Source organism: Thermobia domestica, chromosome 2 (genome assembly GCF_964235325.1).
Source record: "Thermobia domestica chromosome 2, izTheDome1.hap1.1, whole genome shotgun sequence".
Classification (NCBI taxonomy): Eukaryota; Metazoa; Arthropoda; class Insecta; order Zygentoma; family Lepismatidae; genus Thermobia; species Thermobia domestica.
This window is the reverse complement of record NC_137455.1, coordinates 383,110,075-383,123,083: the sequence shown is the minus strand read 5'-3', so window position 1 is coordinate 383,123,083 and position 13,009 is coordinate 383,110,075. Positions and strand designations below refer to the sequence as shown.

Here is a 13,009-nt window from a genome sequence, read left to right as displayed (position 1 = left end):
ACTTTTGTAAATGTCACTTACCAAAAAGATTTTAAAAAAAGAAGAAGAAGAAAAAGTACTGGACAATTCTCTGCATATAAATATGTGCATATTCTTTTGTTAAGATAACTCAAAATGCCTGAGGTGAAGGGAGACATTGGGAGCACCTGCTAGAAAAAATACATACATATATATATGTACTAAATTTCTTCGTCTCTTTTTTTCACTGTTAAAATTTACAACTGAAGGAAGACCGTATCACCTATAGCGCACGGATGGAGATTGTATTGTACGCAACGATTGTACTTTTATGGTGAAATATGATTTATGATGGAGCTAGTACAACGTTTGTCATTGTTTTTACTTTTGTAGTTTTGATAATTCTCCCTCTCTCTCTCTCTCTCTCTCTCTCCCTGTTGGTCTCTCTCTCAGTCTCTGTCCGTTTTAACAGTAAGGGGAGGGGAAGGGAGGGAGGGGCTGTGTATGTTTGTCCCTATGTCTCCATATTTTTGCATCCTGCATGGGAAATGAAAGGGAAATGGTATGAGGCCTAGAATGAATTGTCCTCGAAACATCCACCGATTTTTTTTTGGTTAATTTTTGTTTGTTGATACGGATCGCGAACAAACATTGATTTGTTTTTCTATTCTGTTCTTCTGTACGAGTGTCCGTTTGGTGCATAGATAATGAATGATGTAAATCTCGAAAATAGGGTAGAGCGGAGAAAAAAAAATATATATATATATGTTTGTGTGTTTGTGTTTGTTCACATGTGTGAGTGTGTTGATGAGGATATGTGAATATGATGTAGAGAGAGTTAAAATCTACCAAAATCTCCTATTTTCAGTACTCCGCTTTCCCCTTCCGTGCATATTTCCTGTTCATGTATATAATCCTCTTGGTACCTCAGTTCCATCTCACATTGCAGGCATGCACTGGCATTATTTCAGTGGCTGATAAGGTATCTCCATCCCAAATTCAACCCACGCTCTAGGTTTAGTATCTTTCAATCCCCCCGTTTCACCCTTAGAATTTCCTTCCCCGACCCCTGAAAAATCTTTTGCATTTCAGATGGAAAAAAAATGTCGAAATCTCAAGCATTATACCTTCACAGTATTGTTATATTCACCGCATTACCTTACAGTAGCCGAGGAATAATCACTACATTTCAGGGGATAATATGAGCAGACTTTTATTTTAAATCATGCCTTTAGAATATAAATTATATTGTTTCCCTTGTTACAAAAAAAAAAATTAAATAAAATTAGCATATACTATATATGTAAGAAGAAACACGGTAACTCACATTTACAAAAAAAAAAAAAAAAAGTTTCATACATGAAACAGAAGAAACATGGCTATTCCTAAAGAAAAACATACAACAAAATTTTTCTCTACCCATTTGTTTGTTTTAACCTGTTTAATGTTAAAAGAAAATTAAACGTGACATTTGCAGTTTATTAGTATGTTCCTATCTTTCCAGAAACAAGCCCTCCGTAATGGACAATTATCTTAATTGTTGCCTGTTTTCTGTTCATTTTCATCAGGAGTTTTATTTTTAGTGTTTATTTGTTTTCTTTATCTTTCTGCTTGTTGAAAGTGACTTCTGTAAATGTTCTATTTCGATGGAAGTCTCAACAAACATGAAATCTACGAGGTAATTGTGTCCGTAATATTTTCAAGTATTCAAGTGATAATATTATATATATATATATATATATATAGTTCTGGACTAGAGGTGGTACACCGGTGCACGTGCACTCCCATTTGTTGTAAATATACACTATCTAAAATGAAAAACGAGCAGTGAAAATTGTAACACTTTCCGAAATTTTCTGCTGTCATGTTTCCGTTTATGGCTTAAAAGAAAGAGTTTTACAAAAGCAATAGTTTAAGTCGATTTTCCGAAGGTTCAAGGAAAAGGATTCACCAAGCAAAACAGTAATACACATTCACACTACAGATGTCTAAAAGTATTATAAAATTTTAATTTAATTCAAACATAGAGGTAGTTATTAGTGCACCCACCATCAGAAAATCCTGGATCCGGCTCTGTATGTGTATATATATATATATCATTTAAGTTTCCGTAATATTTTTAGCAACAAACATACGCAAGAAATTACCATTGCAGTTAGATATTGGAAAATATTAATGTTATTCAATCCGAGAAATATCATTATGTGCTTCTGCATTATTAACAATATAGGTATATCTATAGATAAAGGAACATCTTTCATTCTATATCATTATATAAAATATTTTATATAAGATAAATGAGTGAATGTTTTTCTGTCTAAAGTACTTCAATATGCACATATAAATCCTTTAAAAATCTCTAGATACCTACAAATCGCTGACTACTGAAGTGACCGCTGTTATTTTGGAACGATATCCTTGGTTTGTAATAATAATAATAATAATAATAATAATAATAATAATAATAATAATAATAATAATAATAATAATAATAATAATAATAAACTTAACGTTACAAATTATATAATGTTCATGTGAACTGGTAAATTAAGTAGTTCAGACAATCATTATAATGATGTAATTTTGAATATTTATTGTTATTATTATTACTATAATAATAATAATAATAATGGTATGCAATGCCCAATCAGGAATAAGGATATACAATACTTATTAGATTCTTTAACTACTATCTGCTCAAATATTAAGATTATATTTTTTACAAAACAGTTTAATTTTTTAAAATCCCAATTTGTCTATTCGTTTTTACTTATTAAGAATATTTGAATGCTTATCAATATACTAAATGAAGCGACCATAGGAGTAAAGCTGATCCGGAAAATAAATTCTAATAATACTAATATATTATATATAATACTAATATATATAATCTCAGTTTGGCCATTTACAAAAAATTATCTTTTGAAATTTATAGCACAATGTTGTACCATAGACATTAAATAATTTAAGTATATTAATTTCTTAGAATATTTAAGGCGATAACAGTCTTGAACTGTTTTTAAAATGTACAATTTAAATTAATAATAAAAATAATTATCATAATTATTTCATACCCAACAAAATTCTTTAGAAGATTACGGCTGTTTAATACTTGTATAGGTATTTATGATATGTAGTTTATTTAATTATGTATTTTATTAAACAATTAACAATTTCAGTATGTGTGTATTTCATGTTAATGAATATACAATTAAATTTTAAGACTTTAAAACTATTATGTTTGAAAAATATAAAAGAATAACCAATATATACCTATTTAAAAAATAATGGGTATGTATATATTTTCTAATATTTTAGGATGCAATTTTTTTTAAATAAAATTAACCTGTTTAAGAAATATTACAAAACCATAACAAGCATGTAAGCATTTAATAGGAGCTCCTTCTCAAAATTTTCTTTTATTGTTTTCTATTTGCAGAAGACCATAAGATTAATATCCTATATCATTTAATGACAACATCATACACGCAAATACATTCTTAAAAGTCTGTTAAAATACTATAACTTTGTCAATAATTCGAACAAATGATTTAACTTTATTATTGATTTTGAAGCATCAAAAAAACATATTTTTTTGCTCGTTATTATCAAAATTATTATTATTATTATTATTATTATTATTATTATTATTATTATTATTATTATTATTATTATTATTATTATTATTATTATTATTATGTTACAAAAATACATTCTGTATATTTACGTGTGTTAATGTTAGGTGTTTACTGATCATCCATTAAATATCAAACACATATTTTATTTTCAATTTCAATACATCCTACGGCAAGAAATAAGAGCGATACGAAACATTATAGTAAACATTATGCTCTTGAAATAAAATTCATTTTGTGACATAGCCATTCGAATAATATTTAAAAGAACCTTGTTTCTATCACAACGATTTTTGAAAATGTAACTTACTAAATTCCTTTAATTTAATAATATTATTTTTTAAAAAATGTTCTTTTCTTATAGAAAATTGAGTATTTCTCTGTGTATATAGGTTGACAGTTATCTTCAAATAATTCAAAAGTAATTTTGAACTTTCACTTACTTTAAGTAGGTTTCGCGTAGCAATTTGGTTACCAGTGATCAAATTATGCATGACAAATTTACACTTTTATATATAATAACAAAGAAAACGAAATCAATCCTCACTAGGAACAAGATTTGTATTAGCCCGTGCGTGATTCTCCTTTAATTTGCAACTGTGTAATAACTGCGTAATTAATTTTAAGGTTGAATTATCAGAGACACCTGTTTTGCAACTAACTGGATTCGGACGCCATTGTAAAATAGGCTTTTGTTTGGTTCCACGCTCTAATCCAAGTAAATAGTGAATGTTTCGTGTGTATCGATTGCTAAAATAATAGGAATATTATATGTATCGATAGGGTATTAATTGTATATTATTTATAATCAGAAATTATTAATTTACAATATTTTTCTTATAAAATTTGTTTGATTTCTATATAAAAAGGAAATTTTCGGGAACAACTTCACGCTACTTACGGCATTCCGAAGTCTCCGCCATGTGTCGCTTTCCGCCCGCAGCTAACAGACAGCGGTCGCGCTGCCATTTCATGTTGGACTAGCGAAGATAGCTCATAGGCACGACGTACTTCAGTAAACAAAATGTGAATTAATCATTGTATTTAATTAAAACTATTTTTTATATTATTTCTGTGCTGAATACGTCTAAATTTCAATTTACATATAAGCTTACGTGTTTTCAGGCAGACTATCTTATTTATACTGGTAAAAAAGTATTGGCTAAATTTGAGTAAACTTTACCATGATAAGAAAATTTGCTAATATTAATTTTACAAATTAAATCAACTTCTATGCTATATTTTTTTATATAAATATATTGATTTTACGAAAATAGATATATAAATTTAATGAATTACGTTTAAAAATTGCTAGTTCAAAAATGTCACAAAATTTATACTTTACTTAAGGTTAAAAGATGTCTCTCCACAAGTCTGAATTTTTAAATAAGGAATTATGTTATTATATGACAGAAAAACATTTGTTATATTAATTAACTTAATTTATTTAGAACTTCTAGTAGTATTTAGTGTGTTTACTCCTAAGGATAAATCTTAAAAACTTGGCCTAATTTAAATAAATTCATGTTCCGTGCAAATAGTACCTTACCGAATATCTAGATGGTATTTATTAATTTATTTATGATAAAATTAATTTCTCTTCTCTTCTTGTGCAATTTGAAAAAAGTTTTAGAATATACTTTAGCATCAGGAATGAATCTTATTGTGAGTTGTATGTGAGATTGCTATATTATATTATATCCATTAGATTTGTTCATTGCAACTTAGAACATGGGAATTTTAATTTAAAGTTTGGAGCAAACATTATTGTATTTTATTTTAGAAGTAGTGTATCTGTCAGTCGTAAGACAAATCAAATAACATTAGATACATATTACTACGATATACAGTCGCGTATTTAGGGGGCTATCGGGCTGAAGAATCTTCATAATAAATTTGTTAGTGTAGGAAGCAAAATGAAATTCATTAAAATTTGTTGGCATCCAAAAGGAAAAATATAAGTGTTTATTCATGTGTTGTGCGTAGCTTCCCCCCCCCCCCCCCGGAAACAAAATCCTAAGTACACCACTGACGGTGTATATTTTCATATAACTTACAGTTGTTGCAGATACACAGTATTCTATATTTAAAAAAATAAACAATCTATTTCTTCAGAATAAAAGCTATTCACTATACTATATACAGTGGCGGATCTAGTAAGTAAAAACTGGGGGACCAGCCAGAACCCAGACTAGTCTATCATGTATATCATATGTTTACTATAAACTTTTAAAAATATATAAATAATACCTTAAATAATTTTTGTCACTTAAAAAACTGAGAGGAATCTAGGCTTGGTCCACCATTGACTACATACATACTTCTAACTGTGATGTAGTTACTATTTGTAATTAAATAGTCCTGGAGGAAATAGTCCTCACAAATTGGAAACTATTTATTCTCTTCGTGTATTATTATTATTATTATTATTATTATTATTATTATTATTATTATTATTATTATTATTATTATTATTATTATTATTATTATTATTGTTGAAATTGAGAAATAGAGAACAGAAGTCAAAAAATTCTGAATGTGTGTCATTAGAACTCAATGCTCTTACCATACATTATCAGCTGATAAATCAAATGACCGGCCATTCAAAGTGTTTAATAGGTCACAGCCTTTCTTCTTATTTATTACGATAATTATACTACTAATTAAATTTTAATTAAAAAATTGATACAAAATCAATTTAGTTTGTTTTTACTGTATAGATCAGGGTAATTTTGAACTACTTCTTTAAAATAAATATTTTTTTATTGTTTCAGATATGTATCTACAGTGTACGTAATCGTGGTAGGATTTTAGTCTTCAAAGCAGAGGTAAGTTTAATGTTCATTTATCTATCTAAATATTTATATTTTTGTTTTACGTCTCAGACCCATACCGGTATCAACGGGGGCCATGGAGGACCGGTCCCCTAAATTTTTACTGCCCGCCTTAAACTTTTCACGGTAGGCTTGCAAATGAACTGTAATATCTTGATGAACTATGATATGATTGGATCGTGCTCCCTAACTTCTACAGCTCTGTCTACATTTTAGGCTGGTTACGGGCCTGTTATGTGTTATGGTTCTGCTATTTTAAGCTAAAGTTAATTGAGTGTTGACAAATACTGGTCACAGAGGTTTACTGATTGGTAACCTAATATCTTACAGCCTACGACCATTTCGACCATTTGCGTATTTGATATAAAGCACTGGATTTGTTAAAAAAAAAAAAAATAGAAATTTTAAGTATGTTGACTTTTTCATTTTGAGCAACTACTAGAATCAATTACCCGCTTCGTTGGGTTAAGATAAGAAAAAAATGAGTAATATGTTCCGTTAGACAGTCACTTTTTACTATTACTGAAGCGCTGTCTGATATCGGTCATTTTCGATCATTGTATATACAGTATATAGTGGCGGATCCAGGATATGATCAAGGGAGAGGCTAAACCATAGTTTATAGCTTTACCCAGTGTACAGTAGGATTGAAGCCCATTTTATACAGTGTATACCTGAGCGTCAAGGGGGTGCTTTAGCCCCTATAGCTCCCCTTGGATCCGCGCCTGTATATATATATATATCCCTCTCCCTCCTCTAAGTTGCGCCGTCAAAGTGAAATAATAAAAATCATCCCAAGTTCGAACCTAGTTTATGTTGAAAATTTGATCGAGATCGGTCGGGTGATTCAAAAGGTACAAACATAGTCACTTTCATTTGTATTTATTTAGATAGATTATATAAAATCCACTCCCTTCCTCTTAAATACCTAAAAATTGTTTTAGGTATTGGAATATTTTATAGGGATGATTGAAAATGAAATTAAACCTTTAGTTTTACGTTCCATAGTTATGCCAGTTAGGCTAAAGGAGACGGTGATGATGAGAAATGAATGAAATAGTGGAATGAAGAAAGTGGGAGGAAACGGGAAAACCCCGAGAAAACCCACGAGGACGGTGTTTGTCCACCACAAAGTCCACAGCTGGGATCGAACCAGGGAGCCCAAGCACCGGAGGTGAACGCTCTACCACTGAGTCGTGACCTTTGTAGAAAAGTCTCTATTCTAATAGTCTCTGCAGAAGTCCATTTGGTAAACACACTTTGTTCCATTTTTCAATTTAAGAGTGATGGTTATTGCTTTAAGAGCATTTTTATCCACTGATATCACATCCAGTGGAATTTGTTAATAAATTTAATTAATGTAAATACCTCAATAATTAACTATAATACTAATTCTTTAATATAATTTAGTTTCTTACAAGTATAATTTGATATATCCAAAAAGTGTAATTACTTAAACCAATATACTGATTTCATAGAGTTAACACGAAATAGAGTTTAAACAAAGATTAACAGAAGAAGGTTGTATGCAAAGAGAGGGAGATATTTCATGTTTGTTTGTTTCAACGCATTCATTTATTTGCAGAGTTCATTTCCTTTATTTACACTTTTACTCATTTTTATTTGACCATCTTCTTTAGAGTCTTGTTTATGCATCGTTTCTTTTTAAATACTTTTATTTACTTTGCTTTATCCGGGATCTGAATACCGTTAATATTCCATCATTCCTATTTTTAGTCAACTCAAATTCTAAAGATTTAAAAAAAATAGAAATGTGGATTTAACTTTAATTTTGTGTTAGAAAGATTATTGAAATAATTTTATTGCCTCAGGAATCCGAAAATTCATCGCAGCAGAAGCAAACGTTCAAACCAATAAATTTAGGATTATTATTAGGCACTCACTTCCCTAAGGTGAGGTTTCATATGATTTTCTCCTAGTTCCTCGAAGCTAATCGTTTAACATACGCGCCTTCAGCACTGGAGGCCAGAGTTGAACTCGAGTTCACAGCTCATGTAGTCCGAATCCCACGTTAAGCTCTGTGTTCACGTCTCATATAGCCTCAAAGGGACCCTAAACTCCGATCCCAAACCAAAAAAATCCAGTGAATTCAAATTCGTGTCAACAATGTCCGCTGGAGAGCATATGATACTTAAGTGGTAAAACGCTCACCTCTGGTGCGACGGCTGCCTATCTGATTCCATATTATGAAAATATGTGGTGGACAATATCATGCCCGTATAATTTCTAGAGGTTTCTTAATTTCTTGCCACACTCTCATTCCACCAATTCATCCACCAATCCATCCACCAATCAATCTCACCAGGGGCGTCATTTGGAAAGAGCACAGGGCAATTGTCACGTTGAATTTGAGTAAGACATCGTTTATTTAAAAAAAAATGTATGCTAATAAAAAACATTTTGGTGGACAATCTTGTTAGTGGCGGATATAGCCTGAGGCCGGGGATCTAGGTCCCCAGTTTTTTCACTGAAAAATACTTTAAACTATTATTTATATATTTTTGAAAGTTTACTATAAACTCATTATATAGAAATACCTATCATAGTCTGGATTCTGGTTTCCCCGCAGTTTGTATCTTTTAGATCCGGTATTCTACACTCCGGTATAACTACCATTTCACGTTGATTAAAATATATAAATTTCAAACCCAGAGGGGCAATCGCATCCCCTGTAGCCCAGGTCCGTAACTATATGGTACTCATGGGTGCTCTGCTCCTCCTGCGACCATCTTTAGCCCACACTAAACATGTCAGTTGTTTATTGATATTCAGGAATGTAAGGCGAACTAACGTTAACCTCTCCAAAAATTATCTTGGCCCACTTTCTTTTAGTGTTCTGATTACACTGGCAAAAAGCCGTTATCCGGACAGGGGTATATTGTACAAATATATGAGATGTATATGTTTACTACGTAAATCTGTACGGATCATACGTTGTCCACATGTAACATACATATTGCCTTTTCCCGCTTCGATGTTACATCATGCTGCTGCAGGATGTCTGATACCTAACAGTTTTCCGTATATTACATACGTATGTTACACACGTCAGCTATATGTTATATACGTCCATCTGTAAGTGAAATCCTGGCCGCCCGTATACATTTCTTTGTTTCATAGTATGGAAAGTACGTATAGATGGAACACTTATACGGAAAGTATTATAAAACATACGTTTTCAGTTATACGTTTGGTTCAGGATGTTACATATAGTCGTACATTTTCAGTTATACGTTTGGTTCAGGATGTTACATATAGTCGTACGTTAAATCATACGTTTGGTTCAGGATGTTACATATAGTCGTACGTTAAGTCATACGTTTTCAGTTATACGTTTGGTTCAGGATGTTACATATAGTCGTACGTTAAGTCATACGTTTCCAGCTATACGTTTGGTTCAGGATGTTACATATAGTCGTACGTTAAGTCATACGTTTTCAGTTATACGTTTGGTTCAGGATGTTACATATAGTCGTACGTTAAGTCATACGTTTTCAGTTATACGTTTGGTTCAGGATGCTACATAGAGTTGTACACTCATGTCCAAAAGTATTGTCGCATGTATATAAATATGTTATTGTAAGAATATAATTTGATAACGAATTCGCCCGGTATTTCTTATAATGTTAGTATGTGTATAATTGGCAAAGACATGTATGTAGCAAATTTCATGTCAAAAGAGCACTAAATAAGAACAATAAAACGAAAATAAAACCTTTTTTTGTCCATTTAGCAACATCTTGTTTTACTAATTTTAATTTTCATATTTAGACCCTATAATTATTTTCCTATGAAATTTACCACAAATATACATTTCCCGATTATATTCATAGTATCAGTGTTAAAAGTACCTTGCAAAATCATTATCAAATTATATTCTTACAAGAAGACAGTTATAGATATGCGACAATGATTTTGGACATGAGTGTACGTTAAGTCCAAAAACTACAGGATTTACGCACGTAACCTACGTTTATACGTACTCCACTTATGTTTTTTTTTAATCAAAAGAAAAGCCTCAATTGCAAATTGTAATTGAAATTACTGAACTCTGCACCTCAACTATGAATTTACATATTAGAAGTCAATTATTTCTCCCGGAACAATCACTTAAGCTGTTCGTTCACTTTTGATGTTCCAGTTCACTGCCTATAGTTCTTCTGCCTTTCTTTAATGACCATAAACACTGACAAAAGAAGCATTTTTTAATAAGCTCAAATCTCGCTTAATATATTACCACCCACTTTGCTCAAGACAATACAACACACATTTTAACATATTCAGTGTTTTGATTAAAATAGATTATTACAATTGCACGTAGATGGATATAATAAAACACTCAATAGAAGGTAATGTAGTCGCAATTTCGCGTCGTATTTTATTAGCGATTACAATTACTTTTTTTTTTTTTTTTTTTTTTGCTTGCAAATATTAACCGGAAGTAAAGATAAACCATACAAGATGGCACGCGGTGCTTAAGAAATTATAATTCCTAACTTGTCCACCAGGAGAGATTTATATTAGTACTAGAATATTTACGGATTTTTTAAAAGACCATTTATATACATGTATATACTTACGGACATTTTGCGTACAAGTCTTAAAACGTTATTATGTGTTTATGAATTGTTTTAATAATCAGGATGAATTCGTGCTTTACAAACGTTCTGTTATTTGGCTAATAAAAAAAAAAAAAAAAACTACAATGTGAAAAGGAAAAAAAAACGTAGTAGTTATTAACCATGTAAATAACTTAATGTACTTCTCGTATAGACGTTCATGAACGTAAATGTTCTGTTATGCAAATAATTTCGATTTTTTTTTACATGAACTTGTGGGACAATTAATGAATTGTGATACAGAAACAAAAGAGCTTGGTAGCACAAACCGTTTTATGACTCAAAAATAATGACCCCTAATAGGATACGAATAAAGAATTAAGTGCGCTTTGTCGTGCAATACATTATGTAAAAGATTATAATTATATATATGTGAAAATTGATATATTGGATTTTAAATGTTATTAATTAACATATAATAAGAAATAAATGTTATTTCTGGTGTGTGTGTGTGTGTGTTAAGATGTGAGTTCTCTTGCGCACTTTTGCCCTATCAATGGTTTTCCTCTGTTCAAATTACAATAGAATTTATTACGAATGTTGATAAGTCTTCCGATATTAGGTGGTAATTTTTCGGTACAATTTCATATATATCTATATTATGTGATATTTTGTACTTCTTTGCTTGTTGTAAGGGCGTTTTTTTGGGTATGACCCTCTTCTATATATGAGGGTCATACAAAAAATGCCCTTGCAGCAAGTTAAGTACAAAATATCACATATCAGGGGCGGATCGAGGACGGACTTCTGGGGGGGGCGGTGGATTGTAATACTGTTACTTAGAGCTACTTTTAAGAGCAACAAACTCTGTAATGGGTTTTATTTATAGAAATGTATAATACATAACATAAGAAAGTTTCCCCTTCTGGAGGGGGGGGGGCGCAATCGCCCCGATCGCCCTCCCTGGATCCGCCCTTGCATAATATACATATAGAATTGTACTATATAATGTACATATGAAATTGTACATATATATACTAGCATCAATTACCCGCTCCACTGAGTTAAAATAAGAAAAATTAGTAATATGTTTAGTTAGTTGAGTTGATTTTAGTTTAGCGTCCCTTTCAGCAGCGAGGCTATATGAGACGTGGACCTACTGATTAACGTGGAATCCGAACCACATGAGCTCCCGCCGGGAATCGAACCCAGGTCTCCCGCGCCAAAGGCGCGTACGCTAACCGCTTAGCCACGGAGGAGCTCATATGTTTAGTTAGTCAGTCACTTTTACTATTACAGGCACTCTCTAATATGGGTTATTTTCAATCATTTATATATATATATCCCCCTCCCCTTTCCCCAAGTTGCGGACTGAATTTGGATTTAAATGACGACGGAAGTGTCATTGTTCATCTCAGCTACCCCGAAAACTATGGATTCGGCACTAACATCGGCGATTTTCGATCATTTTTACATATACATGTATATCTCCCCTTCTTCTTCCCTAAGTTGCACCGTCAAAATGAAATGATAAAAACCATTAGGAATGCGCACGAGACAAGATTTGTAGCTGTCTCGTCTCGAAAATGTGCTGTAAAAGTGATGTCTCGACTCGAAAACTGAATATTGCTCTATTGGAAGAGCCGTGTCTCGACTCGAATTTTGTCAGGAAAATCCTGTCTCGGCTCGTCTCGTGCGTATCCCTAAAAACCATACCAGGAACGAACTTCATCTATGTTGAAAATTTGATCGAGATCGGTCCGGTGATTTAAGAATTAGTAAGTCACAAACATAGTGACTTTCAAAAGTTGTTTATAGTGTTTATAGTTGTTTATAGTGTTTATAGTTGTTTATAGTGTTTATAGTTGTTTATAGTGTTTTCTATGAGACGAGAAAGTTTGTGAGTCCCATGGACAACACTAGTTCACCCAAGTCTTAGATGTCAAACATTATTTTAATGTTACATGGTTCATCCTTTAAAAAAAATCTATAAATTGATAAA

The 13,009-nt window shown here is 31.5% G+C and overlaps 2 long non-coding RNA genes across 4 annotated transcripts in view; one reads left to right on the top strand and one right to left on the bottom strand.

Annotated features, from left to right (window-relative positions):
* The window catches only part of LOC145678882 (uncharacterized), a 231,375-nt gene that overhangs the window by 164,232 nt on the left and 54,134 nt on the right, over window positions 1-13,009 (top strand). The window contains exon 2 of the long non-coding RNA XR_014130485.1: window positions 6,368-6,421. This is a non-coding gene — a long non-coding RNA (uncharacterized LOC145678882). The remainder of the gene's footprint in view (window positions 1-6,367; window positions 6,422-13,009) is intronic.
* Window positions 1-13,009, bottom strand: part of LOC145678880 (uncharacterized) — a 156,497-nt gene that overhangs the window by 112,119 nt on the left and 31,369 nt on the right. The gene's annotated exons all lie outside the window — the stretch shown is intronic.